This window comes from Vombatus ursinus, unplaced genomic scaffold, assembly GCF_900497805.2.
Source record: "Vombatus ursinus unplaced genomic scaffold, bare-nosed wombat genome assembly UNPS02001419.1, whole genome shotgun sequence".
Classification (NCBI taxonomy): domain Eukaryota; kingdom Metazoa; phylum Chordata; class Mammalia; order Diprotodontia; family Vombatidae; genus Vombatus; species Vombatus ursinus.
The window spans coordinates 30,299,267-30,313,502 of NW_020941197.1; the positions used below are offsets into that span (position 1 = coordinate 30,299,267).

The following is a 14,236-nucleotide window of genomic DNA, read 5'->3' on the forward strand; positions in this document are numbered from 1 at the left end:
AATTGCATCTCCCTTAAAATGGAGGTTCTGGGTGGAACTAGCCAAGAAGTGAGGATACTTCCAACGTGAGAAGTAGTCCAGGGCAAAGTGTGTTTGTAAGGTGGAGAGGTTGCTGTGCCGTGGTATAGATATAATGCTTGTAGACACTACATTTGTGTGTATGAGCAGTGGCCCAGGAAGTGGCTGTCTTCCATCTTCTTAGAATAATCCTAGAATAATCCAATAGCCCCTGCTGAACTGGGGTTTTTCTTCTGCCATGCAGAAATCCCTATCACAACCTGTGCTCCCTCAATCAATAAAATAATGACTCATTTATTCAGCACTAAGAAGCAGCAGGGCATACTGGACAGAGTCAGGCCAAGCTTCCAGGGGGCTTCAAGTTCTGCTTCTTATCAGTATTGGCCCTGTGACCATGGCCAAGTCTCTCAGAGTCAAAGATGAAGAACAGGCAATGACCTTCATCGGTGAAGAAGTTTCCTTGCCTGGGAGCTCCCTGTACCAATGAACTGACAGGTTCACTGTCTATAATAAATATATATTTGTATAATTTATATAATTATATATTTCTATTTGTCTGTATTTACACATTTCATATGTATGTGTGTGTATATATATAAAATATTGCCAACATATTGCTAAATCTGATATTGTCATCACCTACATTTTTCAATTTATATATATGTATATGTGTGTATATAATATTTTAGAAACTTTACAATGTTCTATAAAAGTTGGCTATTCTCAAACTATGTATGTCTATTTGTATGTATATATATAATTCATATTTTCAGTTATTACATAAAATATATAATTACATTTTCAATTGAGCATTGTAAAGTTTCCAAAAAGCACTTATGATCTAATCAGGCTTGAGAACAATTTATTTAAACCTCATGGTAATCCTATGAGGTAGATAGTACTGGTATTATTATCCCCATTTTACAGATGAGGAAACTGAGACTCAGAGAGGATAAAAGACTTGCCATGGTCATATCACTGGTATCATAGACTAGTTTCAAAGTCAGGTCTCTCTGACTCCAAATTCAGCATTTTATACAGTAGGCTAGAGGTTCTCAAACTTTTTGGTCTCAGGGCTCCTTTATACTCTTAAAAATAATTGAGGACTCCAATGAGCTTTTATTTATGTAGTTTATATCTATTGATATTTACCATGTTAGAAATAAAAATTTTGAATGTTGAATTCATTTAAGAACAATAATAAACCGATTATGTGTTCATATTAACATTTTCATGAGAAATAACTACATTTTCCAAAATGAAAAAAAATTAGTGAGAAGAATGGCATTGTTTTAATTTTTTTTTTTTTTTTTGCAAATCTCTGTTATGTCTGGCTTAATAAAAGACATCTGGATTCTCATATTTGCTTCTCATTTAATCTGTTGCATTATTTGTTGCAATAAGTTGTTTTATTTAAAGCATATAAAGAAAATCCAGCCTTGCACAGATTTGTCATTGGAAATAGGAAAGTATTTTAATAGGCAAATAACATTTTAGTATTATTATGAAAATAGTTTTGACTCTGCAAACCCCCTGAAAGGGTCTCAGTGACCCATAAGAATCTGCAGACTACACTTTGAGAACCTCTGCATTATAAAATGCTGTCTCTCAGATACTTATTGTTTTCCCTGGCTTATTGACAAAGAAACTGGTTGTTTTTTCTTTTTTTTTTTTTGGCAGATCTATTGTGTATTAAGCATATTTTAGCACTGTGGGGGATATAGGTCCCTTCCTTAAAAGTCTTTGTTGAAGAAAGAAGACATATATGTATAAACCTATAGACAACCATACAAGGCAGTATATGTGCTAGATGATGTGATACAGATTCTAAGTGTCTTAAATAGTCAGAAAAGAAAGAAGTCAATGAATGGCTGGGGAGACTGCCTGGAGAAGGTGGTACTTGATGAGGCACTGAAGGATAGATAGAATTTGGATGAACAGAGAGAAAGGGAGCAGGCATTTTTGGTAGGCAAACCGCAGAAGGAAAGGCATACAGGTTATGGCAATAACTATGAAATATGCAGAGGACAGAGAGCTGCCTGGCTTACTTAAATGCCTGAGGAGGTTCCTTTGGGGAATAATGAGAAATAGATTATGTAAGGTAGGATGAGACAAGATTGCAGAAAGCCTTAAAAACCACAGGTTTCTAGTGTGTTAGGGAATAGGGAACCATGGTAGGTTCTTGAGCAGGTAAGTGACATCATGAATTAAAGTTTTTTTTTTAGTAAGATTAGCCTAGCAGCAGAGCCACATATCACCCAAAAAGGAGGTGGGCCAGTCATGCTGTGAGAGTGAGTGATAACAGATGGAAAGGCTTAGTGTTTTACCAGTATCCATGAAATACTAAAAGACAAGGAAGAAGATCTTTAACATGTTGTGTAGATTATTTGTAGATAATTTACGGAAGAACGTAGACAAGATTGACATGAATATAGGGGTTTTAAAAAAAACTTAACCATCTGGTTCCATGTTTTTAAGTATTCATGGTAACCAGTTAATTGGTTAGTTCCATTTCTGTTTATAAGTGTTATAGGTGGCATAATTATGGTTCTAAAATGAATCTTCTACTGTCCATTTTGTTAATAGAGAAACATGGGCTTTGTTGCTTCATAAATAAAAAATTATCTTCTTAGTTATTTAAAAGGCATGTAATACATTTTTAAGTTAATCCAAACTCACTCTAAACATGTATTCCTCTATGATCCTTGGCTGTGAGTAGGGAAAGAAAGCAGAGCCAGAGGTATCGGAGCCAAATCATGTGTATGTTGGATGGAAAGCTGGAATGGGATCAGGCAAGGATGAAAACAGGGGTGCCCATTTTAAACTCTGGTTTGGGAATGGAAGAGTTCTTTTTTCCTTTAAAAAAAAAAAGGACAGAAATTTGTTTTTCTTGACTATGCAAATTTTAACAAGGATTTTCTTTTTTAATGGAGGGGGAGGTAGGAGGAAGAGAAGGGGAATTTTCCTTAATTGAAAAAAATTTTAATAACTAAAATTATTATTGATCATTTTAAAATCTCCTACATTAAAAAAAAACCACTACATTTCTGAATATATCTCTCTCCTTTCCACATACCCAGCAAGCTATCCCATTTAACAAAGAAGGAAGAAAGGTAGGTTGGGGGGTTGTTCAGCAAAACTAATCAAACACACCAAGACTGACAGCACATGCAATATTCCATTCCCATAGCCAACCACCTTTGTGCAGAAGAGAGGAGGTTCATTTTCTCTTCCGGAAGAGATCTTAATAAATCTCATTTTGGAAAAAGGAAAATAGACCAAGCATCCCAAAGTCTAAAGTTTTATATGCAGACTTAACAGGGGGTTAAGCCTTAGGGAGGTATAAGAATTAACAATTTTAAAAATAGAAATATAATCTGTTTCATTTACTAATTTGAATAGTAAAGGCATTTAAAGAATATTAAAACATGTGGCAATTGCTGTAAAAAAAACGAGAACAATAAGAAAATGAGAAAACAAATCACATTTATTATAACAATAAATTATAAATCTGAATAGACCAAAAACTAATAAATAATAAATCTGAAGTCAGAAAACGAGAAACACCCCTAAATGTCCAACATCAGAAGAATGGTTAAATAAATTGTGATACATTAAGTAATAATAATAATAATAATAGCTAATATAACAACCTTGGGAGGTAGGTGCTATTCTTCTTGTTTAGTCATTCTTCAATTGTTTCTGATACTCAGTGACCCCATTTGGGGTTTTCTTGGCAAAGATACTGGAGTGGTTTGCCATTTCCTTCTCCAGCTCATTTTACAGATGAGGAAACAGGTTAAGTGACTTGCCTAGGGTCACACAGCTAGTAAAATGTCTGAGGCCAGATTTGAATTCTGGAAGAGGAATCTTCCTGACTCCAGGCCCAGCTGTCTGTGTACTGTGTTACCTAGCCACCATGTTTCAAAATGAAGTAATGATAAAGGTGGAAAAACATCTAGAGAAGTGGAAGATGGAGACATTGGGGAGAAAAGAATGGGACAGAGATATTGTGATGGGAGGGAAGTATGGTGTGGCATTTTATTAAGTACTACGTCCTTGGCTTCAAGGATGCCAAGACAGATTTGAAATAACCCTTACTCAAGGAGCTTTATGCTTTAATGAGGGAAACAACATGTACCAGTAGAGGCAGATAAAAGCATATCTACAAAATAAAAGGTAGTTTGGAGCAACGGAAGGCACTAACAGCTGGAGAGGATTAGGATAGGCTGGGATGTCTGAGCCGAGCTTTGAAGCATACTAGGGATTATTCTAAGAGGTAGAAGTTAGGACATTTCATTCCAGATGGAGAACAGACTGTATAAAGACATGGAGATGAGACATGGACTGTTGTTTGTGAGGGACAGCAAACTGATAATAGAATTCATGAAGGGTAGAAATGCCTAATAAATCTGGAAGGATAGAATGGAACCAGATTGGGAAGGGTTTTAAATGCCAAGCAAAGGAATTTGTGTTTGACTCTAGGGCTAATAGGCAGCCATCAGAGCTCCTTGAGTTTAAAAAAAATTGCCTTTGGGAACGTCACTTTGATAGATATGTTGAAGATGTGTTCATTTTTAATGGTTTTTTCTTTTCCAGTTACTGGTAAAGATAATTTTTAACATTTTTTAAAACAAGATTTTGAGGGGCAGCGAGGTGGCACAGTGGATAGAGCACCGGCCCTGGATTCAGGAGGACCTGAGTTCAAATTCGGCCTCAGACCAAACACTTACTAGCTGTGTGACCCTGGGCAAGTCACTTAACCCCATTGCCTAGCTTAAAAAAAAAAAAGATTTTGAGTTTCAAATTTTTCTTCCTCCCTCTCTCCCCTCTCCCCCCCCAAGACAGTAAGCAATTTGATATAGGTCATATATGTGCAATCATGTATTAGTCATGTTGTTAAAGAAGATACAGAACAAAAGGAACACACTACAAAAAAAAATTAAGAAATTGAAAAAAGTAGGCTTTGATCTGCATTCAGACTCCATCAGTTTTCTTTCTGGATGTGGATGGTGTTTCCCAACATGAGTCTTTTGGAATTGTCTTGGATCTTTGTATTACTGAGGAGAGCTAAGTCAATCATAGTTGATCATCGCACAATGTTGCTGTAACTGTGTATAATGTTCTCCTGGTTCTGCTCACTCCACTCGTATCAGTTCATGTAGATCTTTCCAGGTTTTTCTGAAGTCTTCCTGCTCATCATTTCTTTTAGCACAATAGTATTCCCTTACATTCATATACCACGACTTGTTCAGCCATTCCCCAATTGATGGGCATCCCTTCAGTTTCCAATTCTTTGCTACCATAAAAAGAGCTGCTGTATATATTTTTGTACATGTAGTCCTTTCTCCTTTTTTATGATCTCTTTGGAATATAGATCTAGAAATAGTGTTATTTCTAGATCAAACAGTATGCATAGTTTGATTGCCGTTGGGGCATAGTTCCAAATCGCTCTCCAGAATAGTTGGATCAGTTCACAACTCCACCAACAGTGCATAGTGCCCCAATTTCCCCACATCTTCTCCAACATTTATTTTTCTTTTCTGTCATATTAGCCAATCTGATAGGTGTGAGTTGGTTATCTCAGTTGTTTTAATTTGCATTTCTCTAATCAATAGTGATTTAGAGCATTTTTTCATATGACTATAGATAGCTTTGATTTTGAAGATGTATTAAGAGGGAAAAAATTGGAGGCAGGGAGACCAATAATTAGAAGTCCATTGCAATAGTCCATGCTACAGGTGATGAGGGCCTAAACTAAGGTGGAAATATGTGAGTGGAGAGGAAGAGGCAGATGAAAGAGATATCATGGAGGTAGAAAAAAATGAATGAATGAAAAAACATTTATTAAGGCTTACTCTGTGATACTCTGTGTTAATAAGCACAGAGGATAAAAGTACAAAAGTAAGACTATCCCTGCTCTCTAGGAGCTTACATTTTTCCATTTAAAATTTTTATTCTGAAATGAAACACCAAAAAAGAAAAAAAATTAGAACATAAGATTATATGGGATACTATGAATCTCTATTCCATGCAACTTGCCTTTTTAAAAGTACATAATATTATACTACTTTCAAAGCTGTCCTCTTTCTCCGTACTTTATTCTGAAGTTGCTTCTTTTCTCTGCTGTTCCCTTAAAAAATTTTTTTCAATCCCCCTCTTACTTTGTCTTTTTAGAGGCATCACTTTTCCTTTTTTTAGAGGCTCCCCTCTTTTCCTTCAAATCTCTGTCTCAATTTAAAAACAACCTTGTAACAAATGAGCATAGTCAAGGAAAACAAATACACCGAGTCTCATGCTCCCAAATGTGTGTCTCTTTCTGAAAGAAACTTACATTTGAATAGGATAACACTACACGTTTAGGGAGTGGTGGCCAGAGCTGGGTGTTTTGGTCTAGGAAGTCACTGGGGCCCTAAGTGGAACAATAGGGGAGTCAATTGACACACCCTTTCCAGAGGCAATGATGGTGTTGTTTTGAATACTGTTCCCAGAGCAAAAAGTGGAAGCAGATGGGGTGCAGACAACTGGGACTGGAAAATGATCAGGGTGAAACAGCATGGCCAGGTCTGAGTCTTCAACTTCAAACAGAATTTACATTTGAAATTTTTAAGCATTCATTGGTCATCTCTAGTGACACTCAAATGACATTTCTGCAAATTATAAGCAGAATTTGATAGTTTATGAACCTGAAAATCAATAGTTTTAGCCAGCTGTACATGTGGCTCCTAGTCCCTCACTTCCTGGATTTTAGAATACTGTTAAGAGTAAGTCACCTTGTCTTTATAATGGAATTTTCCTCTCTTAGTCCTGAGGTGCTCCGTTTTTTGTGGCGTTGTAGTGAACAACTGTGTTTCTCAAATCAGCTCCATTTTTGGAAGACCATCTCCAACTCAGACTCCTCCCCACCTCCTGTCATCCTTCCCTTTTATCTACTATTCATTGCTCAAATTCAACTTTATCAAGGTCACACCCTTGGGATCAGGGATTGGATGATGGAAGGAATTCAGATGTAGACATTCAGTAAGCAATTGTGGGGCTGCTGAAATTTTGATGAGTAGGGAAATGGATGCCTGGCAGGGTAATTGCATGTGGTGACTGTCTTCCTGTGGCTTCCTCTTGACCACGCTGCCTGCCTTCTAGGGAGGTCTCAGAAATTCATCTGTGATATACTCTATCCATCAGAGCTCCTCTTAATCACCTGCATGTTTGTGAACCTAAAAATAGGCTGATTGCTGCCTCTCAGACTGGCAGTTGGCCAAAATATTTTTTTTTCTAACTCTCACAGTGTCTTGGAAACAGAACCCAAGGAGAAGATTGGGTTTATTAGTCAATCCCTTCAGGTTTGGGGACCCCAGAGACTATCCAAAATCAGAACATACTGGGTTAGAATTAGATTTTTCATTATGGCTTTTGTGTTTCCTGAGACTTTTTGGAGGCAGCTAGTAGTTCAGTGGATAAAGCACTGGACCTGGAGTCAGGAGGAACTGAATTCAAATGTAGCCTCAGAGGCTTACTAGCTGTGTGACCTTGAACAAGTCACTTAACCTCTGTTTGGTATAATCCTCTGGAAAAGGAAATGGCAAACCACTCCAGTATCTCTGCCAAGACAATCCTATGGACCATATGGTCCACCAGGTTATGAAGAGTTGCATACAACTCAATAACGAGATTTTTTTTTTTTTGCTTTGTGCTGTATATTGTAGAGTCTTTTTATAATACTGCTAGATTCTGTTTTTCCTCTTGGCCTATATTTGGATTCAACGGTGTGCTGGTAAATATTTAACAACTAGCTCTCTGAAAAAAAAAAGTACACACCACACATTTTTAAGATTAATCTGTAACATTTTCTTCATTACTTTCTTGAGTCTAGATAATAAAAAACAATAAATCAAGCCCTGTTTGATGTATTTGTTTTTCAAGATTTAAATATTCACGTTGAAAATTTAACAATGAGCACTAAAGCTGGCTCCAGAATACCATAAAAAAAGATGTAATGCCCAGGAAGGAATGGAAGGCAGTGTAGTTCAGTGGAGAGAGCATTGGATTTGGAATGAGAAGACCTAGGTTTGACTGGGTCTGCTACTTTCTCACTGTGTTAGCTTAGGAAACTTATGCACAAATGATAATAATCACTGTACCTCTGGGCCTAGGATTTCTCATTTGCAAAAGGAAGCAGTTGAGGCATATGCTATCACTAAGATTCCTTACACAGAATACCAGAGTTGTCGAAGATCTCAATAGCCATCCAATTCAACCTATATTTTGAAAAGATTTGCCTCTAAAATGACAGGGCCTACCAGGATCATTGGGATTTATAGTTGAACAGGACCTTAGTCCAGATTTTTAATTTTTCAAATGAAGGGAACTCACCCTGGTTTGCACAAGACAGAGGAGGAAAGGAATACGCCTATATATAGCACTTAATATCTGCCAGACAAGGTGCTAAGTGCTTTGCAAATATCATCACATTTGATCCTCACAACAACCTTTCGAGGTAGGTCCCCATTTTACAGTTGATGAAATTGAGGCAGACAGGTTAAGTGACTTACCTAGGTTCACACAGCTAGTAACAGGCTAAATTTGAACTTACATCTTACTGACTTTTGGTCCAGCATTTTAGATTCACTACGCCACCTAGCTGTACCTAAGTATGGCACATGTGCTAAGTATCAGTCTGGATTTGAACACAGGTCCCCTGATTTTAAATACAATGCCGTGCAAATTATCAGTTTAAATCAACAAGTATTTACTAAGCAGCCACTAAATGCCTAGCACTGTTTTTAAAAAAAAATTATTGATTCCCCACTTTTGACATTACATTTCTTTCCCAATGGACTCCTACCCAGCAGCCTTTCCTTGTAACAAAACTTACCAAGCTGGTAGGGGTCCATGGCCTCTAACACCTGTAGTACTCCACCTCTTCTAAGAAAGGAGGGAGATCGGAGTACTCTTTTCATATATAAATAACATAGCTTCTATTATCTGCAGCTCAGTGAATAACAGGAATGTTCCTCAGTGTCCTTGAAGATATACTTTTGAGCAGAGTATGATTTACAAATTATTATTCCACCAGTAGCTACAGATTTGTGCTGGTCCATCCAAGCTTTTTCACCTGGTGCTTCCCTCAGCCAATAGCTTTCATTCACAAGAGAGATAGTTGGGGTTTAAGGTACATACAGTGGCCATGAAAAAATGTAAAGCCCTCCAATTTACAGAGGAAGCAAACCTATGTCCTTGGCATCCCAGTTCTATGATCTAATCAGCTGAGCCAACCAACCACAGACAATGGAGGTCTGGGAATAGAGACGGGAGGACATGCAGGGGCGGGGGTGGAAACCAGGGTGAAAGAAAAGATATGACTCAGTTAAGAACAAAGACACTGGGATGGGAGAAACATCAATTATGTTTGAGCAGGATGTCTCCAGGTGCTAAGGAAGCACTTACTCCCTAGAGTAAAGGCTTAATTAATACGAGGTACCAATCCTGGAGGCATGACACGTGGGAGGCATTAAAGGCAATATTTGGTCCAAGTAAATATTTTTCTTTGGCTGGAAAACAGTGATGTGAGGAGTAGTCTAAGCCTCGGAAAGGGAGATACTGTGTCAGCCACCTCCTTCTCAAGTTTCATGTTAAGTTCTTACCATTCATCTTAGTCACACAAGTGACCAAAAGGTTCAGAGAATACAAAATTCCACTTAATCTGTTGAAAATTAAAAAAAAATTTTTTTTTGATTCAGTAAAAGAAATTACAGCCTTAAAAGACTCTCTCTCCAACAAGGTATTTGCTTGTTGGATATGTTGAGATGAAAGAAAGTTCCTAACTGGCAGTGGTAAAAAAGATAAACTTTAATAAGGTCTTCTGACAATTAATACCAATCAAGGCATGAACCAGGGACGCATGATAAAGGTTGAGATGTCAAGTGTAAGAGACAAGACTTCTGAAGCTAATGTGTTGTTTAATTATATTCTTTTTTTTTTTAGAAGCTAATGTGTTGTTTAATTATATTCTTTTTTAAAAAAAGTTATATGTATTAGATTCCTAATTTCAAATGTAGTCATCTTTTTCTGTTCTCTGTATATGAAAATGAATGTTTGTATTTATTGGTGTTGGTCACATTCAGAATAACAAAAGATAAAACAATATTTTGAAATGTCTAGTATACAAGGATTCCCAGTAAATGGTGAGGTCCTCACCATTATGTATCTATGACCATTATGTATATGTGGAGTATATAGTGGATATAACATTATATTATAACTATAAAGTATATATTATAATATATAATTATATACAATGTATTATATTGTATAATATATCATATTATAATGTATGTTACAATATAATATACATTGTAATGTTTGATAGAACATCACAGAACTTTGTAAATGAGATCTGCAAACATTCAAAAGAGCCATCATAATGGCATATGGGGGGGGGTGGATAAAACTATGTTGAGATGCACAGAATTGCCTCAGTTGTGTTGAACATCCCTTTAATACATAGAGGGCTGTGTGAAGCATAATATAAGTTAATTCCAGGGTTGGAAAGGTAAGGGACTGAGGTGCTCTGGGGAGAGAAGGAAGAGGAGTGAATTAGGGAATTGATTTTACAGAATATGGAGTTGATGTTCTTATATTTCCCTCAGTGTCCTTGAATATGGATGTTTCTCTGTCTTGAGAGACTTCTTAGCTTTTAACTTAGAATACTCCACTCATTCCCTTTCTGCCCAAACAGGACTGGTCACTGCCCCCTAAAAAAGTCTCATCCTGCCTCCTGATTTCCCCCTCTGTGCTTGCACTCATACCATTCCCTAAGTTTAAGTCTTGTTTTTGCTTCTTAGTAGCTTTGACCTCTAAGGGCCTCAGTTTCCTTATCCATGTAAGGGGATTATCCTGATGACCTCTAAAGCCCACTACAGCTCTAAATCTTGGATCCATTTATACTATTATTATCTAAAATAGTCCTTTCTCTTCACAAGGACTTGTTAAAGTCATCACATATCTATCTGAGAGAAGGAATGATAGGGTACATAATTCATCTTTGGATGCAATTAGCCACCTGATAAGGGTGCGGATCTCAGGCTTTATTTGATCCATGGTCTAGAAAATTGCAAGGATAGAAGCTTGCATGTGTCTAAGTAAGTGGTTAAGGAAGGAGGAGGTATGGTGACAGCAGAAAGGGAGCTAACCATGGCAGCAGAAGACCTGAGTTTCACTCCTGTCTGTATCACTTATCCCTATGTGATACTGAGAAAGTCATTCATTCTCCCTGAGCCAAATTTCTTTATTTGTAAAGTGGAGGGGATGGGGCATATTTCCATGGGCTCTGTGGTCCCTATCAACTCTAAATCTATGATCCTTCAAAATTATTTGAAGTTAAGAGGGTGTCCTGGAATTTTTTTAAATACAGACATTGGAAAAGAAAACCAAGAGAAATAATATACCCCTCCCTGCCCCACCATCCATTTTCCTTTTTCTTATTTCAAACACCTGCTACCACCTGCATTTGCAAGCAGAGGCTCTTTTTTTTTTAAAGAAACTATTTTTAATTAATAGCCATTTATTTTCTCTTTCTTTTTGTTCAGTTATTTCAGTTATGTATGACTCTTTGTGACCCCACTTGGGATTTTCTTGGCAAAGATATGGGAGTGGTTTGCCATTTCCTTCTCTACCTCATTTTACAAATAAGGAAATTGAGGCAAATGGGGATAAGTGACTTGTCCAGGGTCACACAGCTACTAATTGTTTGAGGCCAGATTTGAACTCAGGTCTTCCTGACTCCAGGCCTAGCACTCTATCTACTACACCACCTAACTGTTCCTTCCTTTTCTCCTACCCTGCCCAATTGGGAGAAGAAGAAAAAACTTTTGGGACAAATATGAACAGTCAAGGAAAACAAATTGATTTGTTCAAAAAAAAAATGGCTCCTTGAGGCCATCATGTCTCTGTCTGGAGGTGGGTAGTTGATGATGATCATTACCAATCCTCTAGAATCAATCAACCAGCAATTATTTTATTAAATACCTACAATTTGTCTGTCCTTATGCTAGGCTCTAGAGATACAAGTGCAAAAAGGAAACAAAATCCTACTTGCCTATAATAAGCTTACATTGCTCTTGGTCATTGCACTGATCAGGGTTTTCTTGGCTTTCAAAGTTGTTTGACTCTACAATAGTATTGTTATTGTATAAACTCTTCTGGTTCTGCTCACTTCACTCTATAATTGTTCCTACAGATTTTCTCAGATTTCTCTGCAACTACCCCCTTAATAGTTTCTTATAGCACAATAGCATTATTCCATTGCATTCATATACCATAGTTCCCAATATCATAAATCCCAAATCAATGAGTGCTCCTTAGTTTCTAGTTCTTTGCCATTTCAAAAATTGTTGCAAATAAATTTTTTTTAAAAATTAGATTATTTAAAAATATTTTTTAATATGATGGTCCTGTTCATCTTTTGATCTCTGTGGTATAAACCTAGTTATAGTTTAGTCATTTTGGGGGCATTGCTCAAAATTTGCTTTCCAGAATGGCCGAATCAATTCACAGCTCCACCAACAGTACGTCAGTGTGCCTGTTTTCTCTCCCCCCCAATAACTCCTCCAACATTTATCTTTGTTTTTTCGTTTTTGCCAATCTTATGGATACAAGGTGGAACTCAATAGAGGGTCTTAGGAAGCTTTAAAAACAATCAGTTTCACTTCTCGTTCCTTTATTAGGAAACACTTTTCATATAATACTGCATGCACTTTGTCCATGCCAGAGTAGATGGTGTTAAATTAAAGGTGTTAAATTAAAAGTGCAGGTAGCACTACTATTCAGTTTCCTTGAAATGTCACTGAATTCTGCTACCTAGACAGCCCCACACTCCAAAATAAATGTTTACTGAATGGAAATCTTTGCCAAGCTGGCTGGAATTTGGGAGAAACATTTGCATAACACCTTTACAGAGTGAGTTTTAACTAGACTTATTGCATTTTAAAAATTCACTTCCAAGTTATTAAAAGCCAGACCTGTTAAGGTACAGTCTTAAAGATGTCTCCACAGTCTGTAGAGAAGTTAGTAGGGCATTCTGTACCAGGAAGAATGAGCTGGCCAATATATTGCTCCTTTAAAAAAAAAAAGACATCTTTAAAAACAAGTATTAGCAGACATATAATCATTCAATCAATAGGCACCTATGAAGTGCATACAATATGCCAGACAGAATGCTAAACACTAGGGATGCACAGGAAGAGGACTCAGGGAGCCTAGATTCTAATGAGGAAAAACAACATGTGTATACTAAGCAGATACAAGGCAAGAGTGTGCTAGAGCCAGCTCTCACCTGTGTAAGCTGCTTGTTACATTTTTAGTATGAGCATTTATCCCTCAGTAATTAGCAATTGATACAAATTAGCACTGGTTCAGTCCTAGTTGTTAAAACATTTACTGGTACACCCCGGTATTGCTCTATAACCATCCCTTCAGCTCATCAGGAGTGCAATCGAAGTCTCAGGCAATGAAGGTAGGCTAATAATAGTAATAACTTGAATGTGCTTGGCACTTTAAAGTTTGCAAAGTGTTTTACATCTACTATCTTACTTGAGCCTCTGATACAAAGTATGTTTACAGGAGAAGGCACTGGTAGCTGGGGATTGGAGGTGGACTAGAAAGAACTATATATGGGTATTGAAGGAAACCAGGGATTCTAAGAGACAAAGGTGGGGAAAGAGTATGTTCCACTTTGTTCAGTCACAGGATTTTGTTGTTCAATCACTTTTTAGTTGTAATCAACTCTTTGTGACCCCATTTGGGGTTTTCTTGGCAAAGATATTAAAGTGGTTTGCCGTCTCCTGCAGCTCATTTTACAGATGAAGAAACTGAGGCAAACAGGGATTTGCCCAGGATCACATAGCTAGTGTCTGAGGCCAGATTTGAGCTCAGGTCTTCCAAACTCCAGGGTGATCACCCTATCCATTGAGCCACCTGTAGTCAATGGGTAAACTTAGACATGGGACAAGGCACAAATCTTTTTGAATAAGGTTTGAAAATTGAACCCTCACTGGGTGTTGCTGGCCATTGGAGACTAATCCTTCACTCTAGTACGTGACTCTACTTATCACAAAATAGATATCTATAAGCTATAAGAAATCAATCAATTAATCAACACTCATAGAGCTGGAAAATGTTCATTTTGATATACATTAAATTTAATGTGGTGATCTCAACACTG

General features: G+C 37.1%; 1 protein-coding gene across 1 annotated transcript in view; it reads left to right on the forward strand.

Annotated features, from left to right (window-relative positions):
- The window catches only part of ARHGAP31 (Rho GTPase activating protein 31), a 175,621-nt gene that overhangs the window by 30,221 nt on the left and 131,164 nt on the right, over positions 1-14,236 (forward strand). The gene's annotated exons all lie outside the window — the stretch shown is intronic.